The sequence below is a fragment of the Schistocerca cancellata genome, chromosome 1 (genome assembly GCF_023864275.1).
Source record: "Schistocerca cancellata isolate TAMUIC-IGC-003103 chromosome 1, iqSchCanc2.1, whole genome shotgun sequence".
Lineage (NCBI taxonomy): Eukaryota > Metazoa > Arthropoda > Insecta > Orthoptera > Acrididae > Schistocerca > Schistocerca cancellata.
In genome coordinates, this window is record NC_064626.1 from 1,149,079,001 (window position 1) to 1,149,092,562 (window position 13,562).

Here is a 13,562-nt window from a genome sequence, read left to right on the forward strand (position 1 = left end):
ATATATAAAGGTTGGGTTGGGTTGTTTGGGGGAAGAGACCACACAGCGAGGTCATCGGTCTCATCGGATTAGGGAAGGAAGTCGGCCGTGCCCTTTCAAAGGAACCATCCCGGCATTTGCCTGGAGCGATTTAGGGAAATCACGGAAAACCTAAATCAGGATGGCCGGACGCGGGATTGAACCGTCGTCCTCCCGAATTCGAGTTCAGTGTGCTAACCACTGCGCCACCTCGCTCGGTGGTGTAGGTGAATATGAATGATGTTGCCCATGCATGTTTTCCTGGTCCAGCCTTCCAATGCATGCCACTTGCGCTGGCCAGCCGGAGTGGCCGTGCGGTTCTAGGCGCTATAGTCGCAGGTTCGAACCCTGCCTCGGGCATGGATGTGTGTGATGTCCTTAGGTTAGTTGGGTTTAATTAGTTCTAAGTTCTAGGCGACTGATGACCTCAGAAGTTAAGTCGCATAGTGCTCAGAGCCATTTGAACCATTTTTTGAACCACTTGCGCTGGACCTTGCGTCGTTTTAACCCGAAGAGACGCATCAAAGCCTTCAGCAGCCAAAAGTATTACTGTTCTTCGATGTACTATTAATCTTTGATAAATAAACTTGTTCCATCATTGCTAGTTCGATATTTTTATTGCCTCCATCGCCTGATATATCAGTGGCCTTCCAATAAATGCAACATGGGAAACTGAGAAAATTGTTAGTTTTTGCGCAGTTAAGCTTTGCATAAGTCGTTGTGGATCATTAATAAAGATCTGCATTTTAAAACGTCTGAAGTCGCTTTTAGGTCAATATAAAGTTATCGTGAAGACATTGTCTTCATTAAAAACACAGCTATACAAATACTGAACCTACGAAAAAATACAGGTGTGGAGTGAGTGATGCAAGCAGAAAATTTGACGTGTACTTGAACGACCCGTAGGTCTTAGATAAGAAAAGTCCCAAATAGATGCCACATCAAACACCTGGAAAAAAAATTAAGTGTGCACTTTGGAACGGTACATTAATACCTCGTATATGGACGACGAATAGGAAGTCTGGACTTTCTAACATCAGTGTTGTATATAAATTGTTGATAATGTAGAGCGGGCAGCCGCAAATTGGTTTCAGGTTACTTTATTAGAGAAGTACCGTTACCGGTTTCGAATTTTTTTACAATTCTTCATCAGACGGTTTTTACATGCTTTCATCAATACATATTATACATTGGTTTCTCGTGAGTTGCCTTTGGATACAAAATAATTTACAAATTACAAATGTGTAACGAAAATTGTTGCGGTACATATTTGTGTTATAATGTAAATTACGTGAAATGTCCATCTGGCGCATTTGTATTAGCAAGAAAACTGCTTATTCAGATGCACCAGATGAACATTTCACGTAAGTTGCTTTGCGACAGGAATATGTACCGCAATAATTTTCGTTACACATTTGTAATTTGTAAATTATTGTGTATTCTAAGGCAACTCACGAGAAACCAATGTATAATAAGTATTGATGAAAGCAAGTAAAAACCGTCTGATGACGATTTGTTAAAAAATTCGAAACCGATAACGGTACTTTTTGAATAAAGTAACTTGAATCCCATTTCTGGCTGACTGCTGTACAAAAAATGGTTCATATGGCTCTGAGCCCCCCCATGAACCATGGACCTTGCCGTTGGTGGGGAGGCTTGCGTGCCTCAGCGATACAGATAGCCGTACCGTAGGTACAACCACAACGGTGGGGTATCTGTTGAGAGGCCAGACAAACGTGTGGTTCCTGAAGAGGGGCAGCAGCCTTTTCAGTAGTTGCAAGGGCAACAGTCTGGATGATTGGCTGATCTGGCCTTGTAACAATAACCAAAACGGCCTTGCTGTGCTGGTACTGCGAACGGCTGAAAGCAAGGGGAAACTACGGCCGTAATTTTTCCCGAGGGCATGCAGCTTTACTGTATGATTAAATGATCATGCCGTCCTCTTGGGTAAAATATTCCGGAGGTAAAATAGTCCCCCATTCGGATCTCCGGGCGGGGACTACTCAAGAGGATGTCGTTATCAGGAGAAAGAAAACTGGTGTTCTACGGATCGGAGCGTGGAATGTCAGATCCCTTAATCGGGCAGGTAGGTTAGAAAATTTGAAAAGGGAAATGGATAGGTTAGATATAGTGGGAATTAGTGAAGTTCGGTGGCAGGAGGAAAAAGACTTCTGGTCAGGTGACTAAAGGGTTATAAACACAAAGTCAAACAGGAGTAATGCAGGAGTAGGTTTAATAATGAATAGGAAAATAGGAACGCGGGTAAGCTACTACAAACAGCATAGTGAACGCATTATTGTGGTCAAGATAGATACGAAGCCCACACCTACTACAGTAGTACAAGTTTATATGCCAACTAGCTCTGCAGATGACGAAGAAATTGAAGATATGTATGATGAAATAAAAGAAATTATTCAGATAGTGAAGGAAGACGAAAATTTAATAGTCATGGGTGACTGGAATTCGAGTGTAGGAAAAGGGAGAGAAGAAAACGTAGTAGGTGAAATGGATTGGGGCTAAGAAATGAAAGAGGAAGCCGCCTGGTAGAATTTTGCACAGAGCACAACTTAATCATAGCTAACACTTGGTTTAAGAATCATGATAGAAGGTTGTATACATGGAAGAACCCTGGAGATACTAAAAGGTATCAGATAGATTATATAAAGGTAAGAGAGAGATTTAGGAACCAGGTTTTAAATTGTAAGACATTTCCAGGGGCAGATGTGGACTCTGATCACAATCTGTTGGTTATGACCTGTAGATTAAAACTGAAGAAACTGCAAAAAGGTGGGAATTTAAGGAGATGGGACCTGGATAAACTGACTAAACCAGAGGTTGTACAGAGTTTCAGGGAGAGCATAAGGGAACAATTGACAGGAATGGGGGAAAGAAATACAGTAGAAGAAGAATGCGTAGCTTTGAGGGATGAAGTAGTGAAGGCAGCACAGGATCAAGTAGGTAAAAAGAAGAGGGCTAGTAGAAATCCTTGGGCAACAGAAGAAATATTGAATTTAATTGATGAAAGGAGAAAATATAAAAATGCAGTAAATGAAGCAGGCAAAAAAGAATACAAACGTCTCAAAAATGAGATCGACAGGAAGTGCAAAATGGCTAAGCAGGGATGGCTAGAGGACAAATGTAAGGAAGTAGAGGCTTATCTCACTAGGGGTAAGATAGATACTGCCTACAGGAAAATTAAAGAGACCTTTGGAGAAAAGAGAACCACTTGCATGAACATCAAGAGCTCAGATGGAAACCCAGTTCTAAGCAAAGAAGGGAAAGCAGAAAGGTGGAAGGAGTATATAGAGGGTCTATACAAGGGCGATGTACTTGAGGACAATATTATGGAAATGGAAGAGGATGTAGAGGAAGATGAATTGGGAGATGCAATACTGCGTGAAGAGTTTGACAGAGCACTGAAAGACCTGAGTCGAAACAAGGCCCCCGGAGTAGACAACATTCCATTGGAACTACTGACGGCCTTGGGAGAGCCAGTCATGACAAAACTCTACCATCTGGTGAGCAAGATGTATGAAACAGGCGAAATACCCTCAGACTTCAAGAAGAATATAATAATTCCAATCCCAAAGAAAGCAGGTGTTGACAGATGTGAGAATTACCGAACAATCAGTTTAATAAGCCACAGCTGCAAAATACTAACACGAATTCTTTACAGACGAATGGAAAAACTAGTAGAAGCCGATCTCGGGGAAGATCAGTTTGGATTCCGTGGAAATACTGGAACACGTGAGGCAATACTGATCTTACGACTTATCTTAGAAGAAACATTAAGGAAAGGCAAAACCTACGTTTCTAGCATTTGTAGACTTAGAGAAAGCTTTTGACAATGTTGACTGGAATAGTCTCTTTCAAATTCTAAAGGTGGCAGGGGTAAAATACAGGGAGCGAAAGGCTATTTACAATTTGTACAGAAACCAGATGGCAGTTATAAGAGTCGAGGGACATGAAAGAGAAGCAGTGGTTGGGAAGGGAGTAAGACAGGGTTGTAGCCTCTCCCCGATGTTATTCAATCTGTATATTGAGCAAGCAGTAAAGGAAACAAAAGATAAATTCGGAGTAGGTATTAAAATCCATGGAGAAGAAATAAAAACTTTGAGGTTCGCCGATGACATTGTAATCCTGTCGGAGACAGCAAAGGACTTGGAAGAGCAGTTGAACGGAATGGATGGTGTCTTGAAGGGAGGATATAAGATGAACATCAACAAAAGCAAAACGAGGATAATGGAATGTAGTCGAATTAAGTCGGGTGATGCTGAGGGAATTAGATTAGGAAAAGAAACACTTAAATTAGTAAAGGAGTTTTGCTATTTGGGGAGCAAAATAACTGATGATGGTCGAAGTAGAGAGGATATAAAATGTAGACTGGCAATGGCAAGGAAAGCGTTTCTCAAGAAGAGAAATTTGTTAACATCGAATATAGATTTAAGTGTCAGGAAGTCATTTCTGAAAGTATTTGTATGGAGTGTAGCTATGTATGGAAGTGAAACATGGACGGTAAATAGTTTGGACAAGAAGAGAATAGAAGCTTTCGAAATGTGGTGCTACAGAAGAATGCTGAAGATTAGATGGGTAGATCACATAACTAACGAGGACGTACTGAATAGGATTGGGGAGAAGAGGAGTTTGTGGCACAACTTGACCAGAAGAAGGGATCGGTTGGTAGGACATATTCTGAGGCATCAAGGGATCACCAATTTAGTATTGGAGGGCAGCGTGGAGGGTAAAAATCGTAGGGGGAGACCAAGAGATGAATACACTAAGCAGATTCAGAAGGATGTAGCTTGCACAGGATAGAGTAGCATGGAGAGCTGCATCAAACCAGTCTCAGGACTGAAGACCACAACAACAACAACATGGCTCTGAGCACTATGGGACTTAACATCTGAGGTCATCAGTCCCCTAGACTTAGAACTACTTAAACCTATCTAACTTAAGGAGATCACACACATCCATGCCCAAGGCTGGATTCGAACCTGCGACCGTAACAGCAGCGCGGTTCCGGACTGAAGCGCCTAGAACTGCTCGGCCACAGCGATCGACGGCTGCTGTACAGCATCAACAATTTATTTTATATAACAGCCACGGTCTCCAACCATGACCATAAATGGCCAAATTTAATGAATGTTGAGTGTTCTCCAGTTTAAAATAGGACGATAACACTTCACACTTTCGTGTGTGTTTTTGCCTTATAGCATATTGAACGCTCTAAAATCCGTCAATTGTTCTGATGTGACTATTCGGTGAGTGAAGCAGCTTTCGGAGTAATTTAACAAAATTTCTTCGCTCAGAAACCGAGCTGACATTTTTTCACCCTGTCACGGATTAACATACGATTTTCTTTTTCTTTTGTAGTGATTTCGAAGTGACGAACGCCGCGCGAAATGGCCGCGCGGTTTGAGCCGCTATGTCACGGATTGCGCTACCTCTCCGGCCGGAGGTTCGAGTCCTCCCTCGGGCATGGGTGTGTGTGTCATTCTTAGCTTAAGTTAGTTTAAGCAGTGTGTAAGTCTAGCGACTGATCACCTCAGAAGTTTGGTCCCTTAGGAATTCACAAACATTTGAACATCTTGAAATTGACGAACATGACCTTCACCACAACCATTCACCGCAACGGAATGTCACACCTCACGGCACGGGTTCGATTCCCGGCTGGGTCGGAGATTTTCTCCGTTCAGCGACAGGGTGCTGTGTTGTCATCATCATCATCATCATCATCATCATCCCCACGACACGGAAGTCGCCGAAGTGGCGTCAACTCGAAAGAGTTGTACCAGGCGAACGGTCTACCCGACGGGAGGCCCTAGCCACACGGCACCACTACTATTGTTAACTGCCGCAATTTTCATTTCAGAGACGAAAATGGTGCTTCGATACCCATAAAAATGTACATACTGAGCATGTCCAATGATGTCGATGTGTAGACATTTAAGAGACTAGTTTGGCAACTCTGTCATGTCGTGTAAACTAAACTTTAGATTTACGGTTACAAGCTCGCTCGCTCACTCACAGGCGGCGAGGGGGTCAGGTGATAACTTCAGAAATACAAAAAAAGATTGCGCTCGGAGTAATGAGAAGTCGAAACACGGACCGATCACTTTGCGTTACGTGTGCGTCATAACACACGCAGCGGGCGACCCGTGATCCGAATCGCATCCCGCAGATTACCGCCCCTCCGCTATCGCATTGGTATGGATGTATTCCGAGTTGTCAACTGCAAAATTCGCTGCGCGTAATGCCCGCGTTATGAATATGCAGAGATAGACATCTTCCAATTAGCTTCATTACGGCGACAGTGCGGCCGGAGTGCGCCGTCATTTGCGGCCAGTATTGTCGTGATGAAGAGCGCACAGTGGCACTACGGCACGGTCGTTCACCCAGCCGACCGCCGCTTCAGCTCGGCGTGCAGACTGACGGTTCGGTTCAGCGGACCGTTCGCGGCAGCCGATGGTAATGGACTCGGCGGCCGCATTGATTTGCAACCTGCACGGCACGGCGTGCCAAACACCGGCTCGAGTGCGGCCGGGGCGGGCGTGTCGGAAGCCCGACACTCGAGTGCGGGAAACTCCAGCGCAGCCTCCAGCGTACCACCGAGAGTGGCGCCTACAGCCTGGCTGAGTTATGTACTGTACCCGTGTACACTGGTGCTGTGTTCCGCAGGATCACGTATCTCAGCACTTAAACGATTCTCTTATCGCAATCATGTGGAACTAGCCTGTTTACGGTATATATATATGTGAGTTAACATTAATGACCACATTTTTTTAGTCAAACTACACTAAAAACTTAGTTTTTTTCCAGTCTACCCGTTTTTCACCGTTTATCTATTATGTTGTTGTTGTTTTCGTCTTCAGTCCTGAGGCTGGTTTGATGCAGCCGGCCGCGGTGGTCTAGCGGTTCTGGCGCTGCAGTCCGGAACCGCGGGACTGCTACGGTCGCAGGTTCGAATACTGCCTCGGGCATGGGTGTGTGTGATGTCCTTAGGTTAGTTAGGTTTAAGTAGTTCTAAGTTCTAGGGGACTTATGACCTAAGATGTTGAGTCGCATAGTACTCAGAGCCTTTTTTTATTTTTTTTTTGTTTTTTTGTTTTTGTTTTTTGTTTGATGCAGTTCTCCAAGCTACTCTATCCTGTGCAAGCTACTTCATCTCCCAGTACCTACTGCAACCTACATCCTTCTGAATCTGTTTAGTGTATTCATGTCTTGGTCTCCCTCTACGATTTTTACTCTCCACGCTGCCCACCAATACTAAATTGGTGATCCCTTGATGCCTCAGAATATTCCCTACCAAGCGACCCTTTCTTCTAGTCAAGTTGTGCCACAAATTTCTCTTCTCTCCAATTCTATTCAGTATCTCCTCATTAGTTATGTGATCTACCCATCTAATCTTCAATATTACTCTGTAGCACCACATTTCGAAAGCTTCTATTCTCTTCTTGTCTAAACTATTTATCGTCCATGTTTCACTTCCATACATGGCTACACTCCATACAAATACACTCCTGGAAATTGAAATAAGAACACCGTGAATTCATTGTCCCAGGAAGGGAAAACTTTATTGACACATTCCTGGGGTCAGATACATCACATGATCACACTGACAGAACCACAGGCACATAGACACAGGCAACAGAGCATGCACAATGTCGGCACTAGTACAGTGTATATCCACCTTTCGCAGCAATGCAGGCTGCTATTCTCCCATGGAGACGATCGTAGAGATGCTGGATGTAGTCCTGTGGAACGGCTTGCCATGCCATTTCCACCTGGCGCCTCAGTTGGACCAGCGTTCGTGCTGGACGTGCAGACCGCGTGAGACGACGCTTCATCCAGTCCCAACCATGCTCAATGGGGGACAGATCCGGAGATCTTGCTGGCCAGGGTAGTTGACTTACACCTTCTACAGCACGTTGGGTGGCACGGGATACATGCGGACGTGCATTGTCCTGTTGGAACAGCAAGTTCACTTGCCGGTCTAGGAATGGTAGAACGATGGGTTCGATGACGGTTTGGATGTACCGTGCACTATTCAGTGTCTCCTCGACTATCACCAGTGGTGTACGGCCAGTGTAGGAGATCGCTCCCCACACCATGATGCCGGGTGTTGGCCCTGTATGCCTCGGTCGTATGCAGTCCTGATTGTGGCGCTCACCTGCACGGCGCCAAACACGCATACGACCATCATTGGCACCAAGGCAGAAGCGACTCTCATCGCTGAAGACGACACGTCTCTATTCGTCCCTCCATTCACGCCTGTCGCGACACCACTGGAGGCGGGCTGCACGATGTTGGGGCGTGAGCGGAAGACGGCCTAACGGTGTGCGGGACCGTAGCCCAGCTTCATGGAGACGGTTGCGAATGGTCCTCGCCGATACCCCAGGAGCAACAGTGTCCCTAATTTGCTGGAAGTGGCGGTGCGGTCCCCTACGGCACTGCGTAGGATCCTACGGTCTTGGCGTGCATCCGTGCGTCGCTGCGGTCCGGTCCCAGGTCGACGAGCACGTGCACCTTCCGCCAACCACTGGCGACAACATCGATGTACTGTGGATACCTCACGCCCCACGTGTTGAGCAATTCGGCGGTACGTCCACCCGGCCTCCCGCATGCCCACTATACGCCCTCGCTCAAAGTCCGTCAACTGCACATACGGTTCACGTCCACGCTGACGCGGCATGCTACCAGTGTTAAAGACTGCGTTGGAGCTCCGTATGCCACGGTAAACTGGCTGACACTGACGGCGGCGGTGCACAAATGCTGCGCAGCTAGCGCCATTCGACGGCCAACACCGCGGTTCCTGGTGTGTCCGCTGTGCCGTGCGTGTGATCATTGCTTGTACAGCCCTCTCGCAGTGTCCGGAGCAAGTATGGTGGGTCTGACACACCGGTGTCAATGTGTTCTTTTTTCCATTTCCAGGAGTGTACTTTCAGAAACGACTTCCTGACACTTAACTGTATACTCGATGTTAACACATTTCTCTTCTTCAGAAACGCTTTCCTTGCCATTGCCGGCCGCGGTGGTCTAGCGGTTCTAGGCGCTCAGTCCGGAACCGCGCGACTGCTACGGTCGCAGGTTCGAATCCTGCCTCGGGCATGGATGTGTGTGATGTCCTTAGGTTAGTTAGGTTTAAGTAGTTCTACGTTCTAGGGGACTGATGACCACAGATGTTTAGTCCCATAGTGCTCAGAGCCATTTGAACCATTTTTCCTTGCCATTGACAGTCTACATTTTATATCTTCTCTACTCCGACCATCATCAGTTATTTTGCTCCCCAAATAGCAAAATACCTTTACTACTTTAAGTGTTTCTTTTCGTAATCTAATTCCCTCAGCATGACCCTACTTAAATCGACTACATTCTATTATCCTCGTTTTGCTTTTGTTGATGTTCATCTTATATCCTCCCTTCAAGACACTATCCATTCCGTTCAACGGCTCTTCCAAGTCCTTTGCTGTCTCTGAGGTTTGCCGATGACATTGTAATTCTGTCAAAGTTTTTATTTCTTCTTCATGGATTCTGATTCCTACTCCAAATTTTTCTTTTGCTTCCTTTACTGCTTGCTCAATATACGGATTGAATAACATGGGGGATAGGCTACAACCCTGTCTCACTCCCTTCCCAACCACTGCTTCCCTTCCATGCCCCTCGACTCTTATAACTGCCATCTGCATTCTGTAAAAATTGTAAATAGCTTTTCGCTCCCTGTATTTTACCCCTGCCACCTTCAGAATTTGAAAGAGAGTATTCTAGTCAAATTGTCAAAAGCTCTCTCTGAGTCTACAAATGCTAGAAATGTAGGTTTGCCTTTCCTCAATCTATTTTCTAAGATAAGTCATAGGGTCAGTATTGCCCCAACATTTCTACGGAATCCAAATGATCTTCCCCGAGGTCGGCTTCTATTATCTATTATAGCACTCCGTCTTCAGGCCACCAGTGGCCTACCGGGACCATCCGACCGCCGTGTCATCCTCAGGGGAGGATGCGGATAGGAGGGGCGTGGGGTCAGACCACCGCTCTCCCGGTCGTTATGATGGTATTCTTGACCGAAGCCGCTACTATTCGGTCGAGTAGCTCGTCAATTGGCATCACGAGCCTGAGTGCACCCAGAAAAAATGGCAACAAAAAAAATGGTTCAAATGGCTCTGAGCACTATGGGACTCAACTGCTGAGGTAATTAGTCCCCTAGAACTTAGATCTGGTTAAACCTAACTAACCTAAGGACATCACAAACATCCATGCCCGAGGCAGGATTCGAACCTGCGACCGTAGCGCTCTTGCGGTTCCAGACTGCAGCGCCTTTAACCGCACGGCCACTTCGGCCGGCAAAATGGCAACAGCTCACGGCGGCCCGGATGGTCACCCATCCAAGTGCCGACCACGCCCGACAACGGTTAACTTCGGTGATCTGACGGGAACCGGTGTAGCCACTGCGGCAAGGCCGTTGCCATATTATCTATTATACCTATAAAAAATATAAAATAACGAATCTAAATGTTTGTTTTAATACTTGCAGACCTGTTACTGAATAAATTATCTTATTTAAAAAAAAAGATACAAAGTTTTTAAAATTCATACAACGTTCAGAGGAATTTTAAGTTCCGACAGAATTGCCAGGTGTAGGAGTATAAAACCAATTAACTTCTACCTTTGACCCCCGAAAAGTAAACACTTTTATTGGGAGGTTATACCAAAAATGTATGAAATTTGTTAATATTTACTATTTTTTGCAGAGCAATATAGAGTAAAAAAAAACAAATTTAACTCAAAGTTCGAGTTAGCACCATAGCGTTAAGTTTAATCTTATTTCACTGCGGTTAGATATATGCTCCCATAAATTTGATATAGGATTGACTGATGTTATCCATTTTTGATTACAGGTAAGTGCTGAGGGGCTACACTGACCGCAGTCTGCGTACTTCAAACTTGCAAGCCCTTGATGAAAGCATAATCTCCGGCCGGAGTGGCCGTGCGGTTCTAGGCGCTACAGTCTGGAGCCGACGACCGCTCCGGTCGCAGGTTCGAATCCTGCCTCGGGCACGGATGTGTGTGATGTCCTTAGGTTAGTTAGGTTTAATTAGTTCTAAAATTCTAGGCGACTGATGACCTCAAGAAGTTAAGTCTCATAGTGCTCAGAGCCATTTTTAAACCATAATTAGTGGGGCCGTTTTGCTTTTTCTTTTGTATTAAAAATCTAAAATACAGTTCAGAGTATGATCAACCATGATCCCCAAATAGATCCTTTTGTACGTCTTTTCATTGCCTCAATAAAATTTCCGAACTTCGCCTCTTTTTGCTCATTTGAGTGAGAACGTGGCCTTAAATGCATTACGACCACCGCGTCCTGACAAAGTCGGCACCTGCCCATTTGGCGCAGCTCATTGGAACGAGTGGCAGTACAGTCATTTCAGCCAGAAATGCAGAAGCGCACATGCGTATGTTTGTATTATTTCCCATATCAGTATCAACAACAGCACCGGATCATTACGCACGGCAGGTGGCTGCAAAGCAAACAGAACACGCTGTAACTGCAGCTGCGTTGCGTTGCGCGGCTGAAAAGTGCGGGTGTCGACCGCAGGGGCGTGGCCCCGGCGTGCGTGCGTGCCCTAGTGTTGTTGACACGTGGAGCGCGGGCGCCGGGGCAGAATCAGACCCGCATAATCCTCCGCGGCGCACAGCAGGCTGCTGCGAGAGCCACTGTCAGCGCCTCTGCCCGGCCAACGGCTGCCTGTCCACCGCTCCGCACACCACACCACAGCACAGTGCTCGCTCGTTCTCTGTCGCTGTTTGTGCAGCAAACTGTGGACGCGGGCCTCTCTCTATTGTGCAGCGCGGATTACACTGTTTGGCGACAGCTCCCGTCCACCGATGGCCGCGTGAAAAACGGCGAAAAAAGAGAAAACAGGCATTGACTGGTTGTCAGCACGACACCGAGCGCTCGCAAATTGATTACAATTGCTGTGCTACACCCCATTTGACACTACACTGCGAATCAGGATTAATGAATGCTCAAACGACACGCCTGTTCCTCTACACACGTCCGCCACAAAGTTACGCAAGCTTCTAATTCCGTGATGAAATCGTTTGATGGTTAAACTACACCACACTTCTACACCTATCGAAAAAGAAGAAAAGAAATATAACGGCAGTCGTTTCTTTTGTTTCAGCGTTCTACAGGCGTTGGATAAAAATGTGGAACTTATTGAACACTTTCGTCAAGCCACAGTCGCTAAAACAATGAAATTTTTAAAAAGTTATTTAACTATTATGTCTACAACTTTGCTTCGGCCGCTTTGCAATAGACGGTAGTAGCAGCAAGTGGGGTTCGGATGGTTGGCCATAGGTGTAATACAATAAGCTTAGGCATCTGTAAACATAATGCCATAAAAATATTAATCGATTTGTGATTGCATCATAAGGTTATTCTCGATTAAGTATATCAACTTACGTACCAATTTCTCGCCATTTGCGGGAAGTTTTAATTTTCTGCTTTAAGCCGGCCGGGGTGGCCGAGCGGTTCTAGGCGCTTCAGTCTGGAACCGCACGACCGCTACGGTCGCAGGTTCGGATCCTGCCTCGGGCATGGATGTGTGTGACGTCCTTAGGTTAGTTAGGTTTAAGTAGTTCTAAGTTCTAGGGGACTGATGACCTCAGAAGTTCAGTCCCATAGTGCTCAGAGCCATTTGAACCATTTCTGCTTTAATATGAAGAAATCTGCGGCTGTGGCTCTTAAAATGCTGGGTAAGACCAATGGTGAGGGAACTATTAGTGGAAGAACGTGCAGAGAATGTTTTCAATGCCTTAAGAACGGCGATGTTGATGTCGAAGACCGGCATGGCAATGGAAGACAGACCGTTTTCGTAGCTGCTGAAACAGACGAAGACAGTCACAGGACATCTTTATCGAAAGCAACTGATTCGTTCGAGCCCAGCACTCAAACACAAACGGCCACAATACAGCGACAGACACGTAAAGGTAATTTTGTAGCAGATCAGTGCTCGACCCCATGTCGCAAAATCCGTCAAAACATACACGTAAACGTTGAAATGAGAAGTTCTATCCCTCCTGCCGTATTCTCCATACGTTCCTCTTTCTGAATACCACCTTTTTCGATCAGTGGCATACAGTCTGACTGACCAGCACTTCCGATCATATGAAAAAGTGCAAAATTGAATTGATTCATGGATGCCCACAACAGACGCCCAGTTCTTCCGACACGGCATTCGTATGCTATTTGAAAGAAGGGAGAACGTAGTGGCCAACGATGGGCAATACTATGAATCAATGTTTTTGTAAGTTTTTCACAGTAAAGCCCCGAACTTCGAGAAAAAACGGCGGAAGCAAAGTTGTAGACCTAGTAGTTTCGACGCACTAAGTCGTCATTTCACAAACCTGGAAAACTCCGTTAATAATTGCAACCACGCTTCTTTCAAATATTACGAAAAACACGCTATAACCAGTAAAATGGAGCAAAGGCAGCAGAAACGGATTACAATACGTCATGACAATATTTGGTCGATCAACCACTGCAC

General features: G+C 45.6%; 1 pseudogene; it reads right to left on the minus strand.

Annotated features, from left to right (window-relative positions):
- Positions 1 to 10,361: 10,361 nt before the first annotated feature.
- Positions 10,362 to 10,479, minus strand: LOC126095535 (5S ribosomal RNA; annotated as a pseudogene).
- Between the last annotated feature and the right edge of the window lie 3,083 nt (positions 10,480 to 13,562).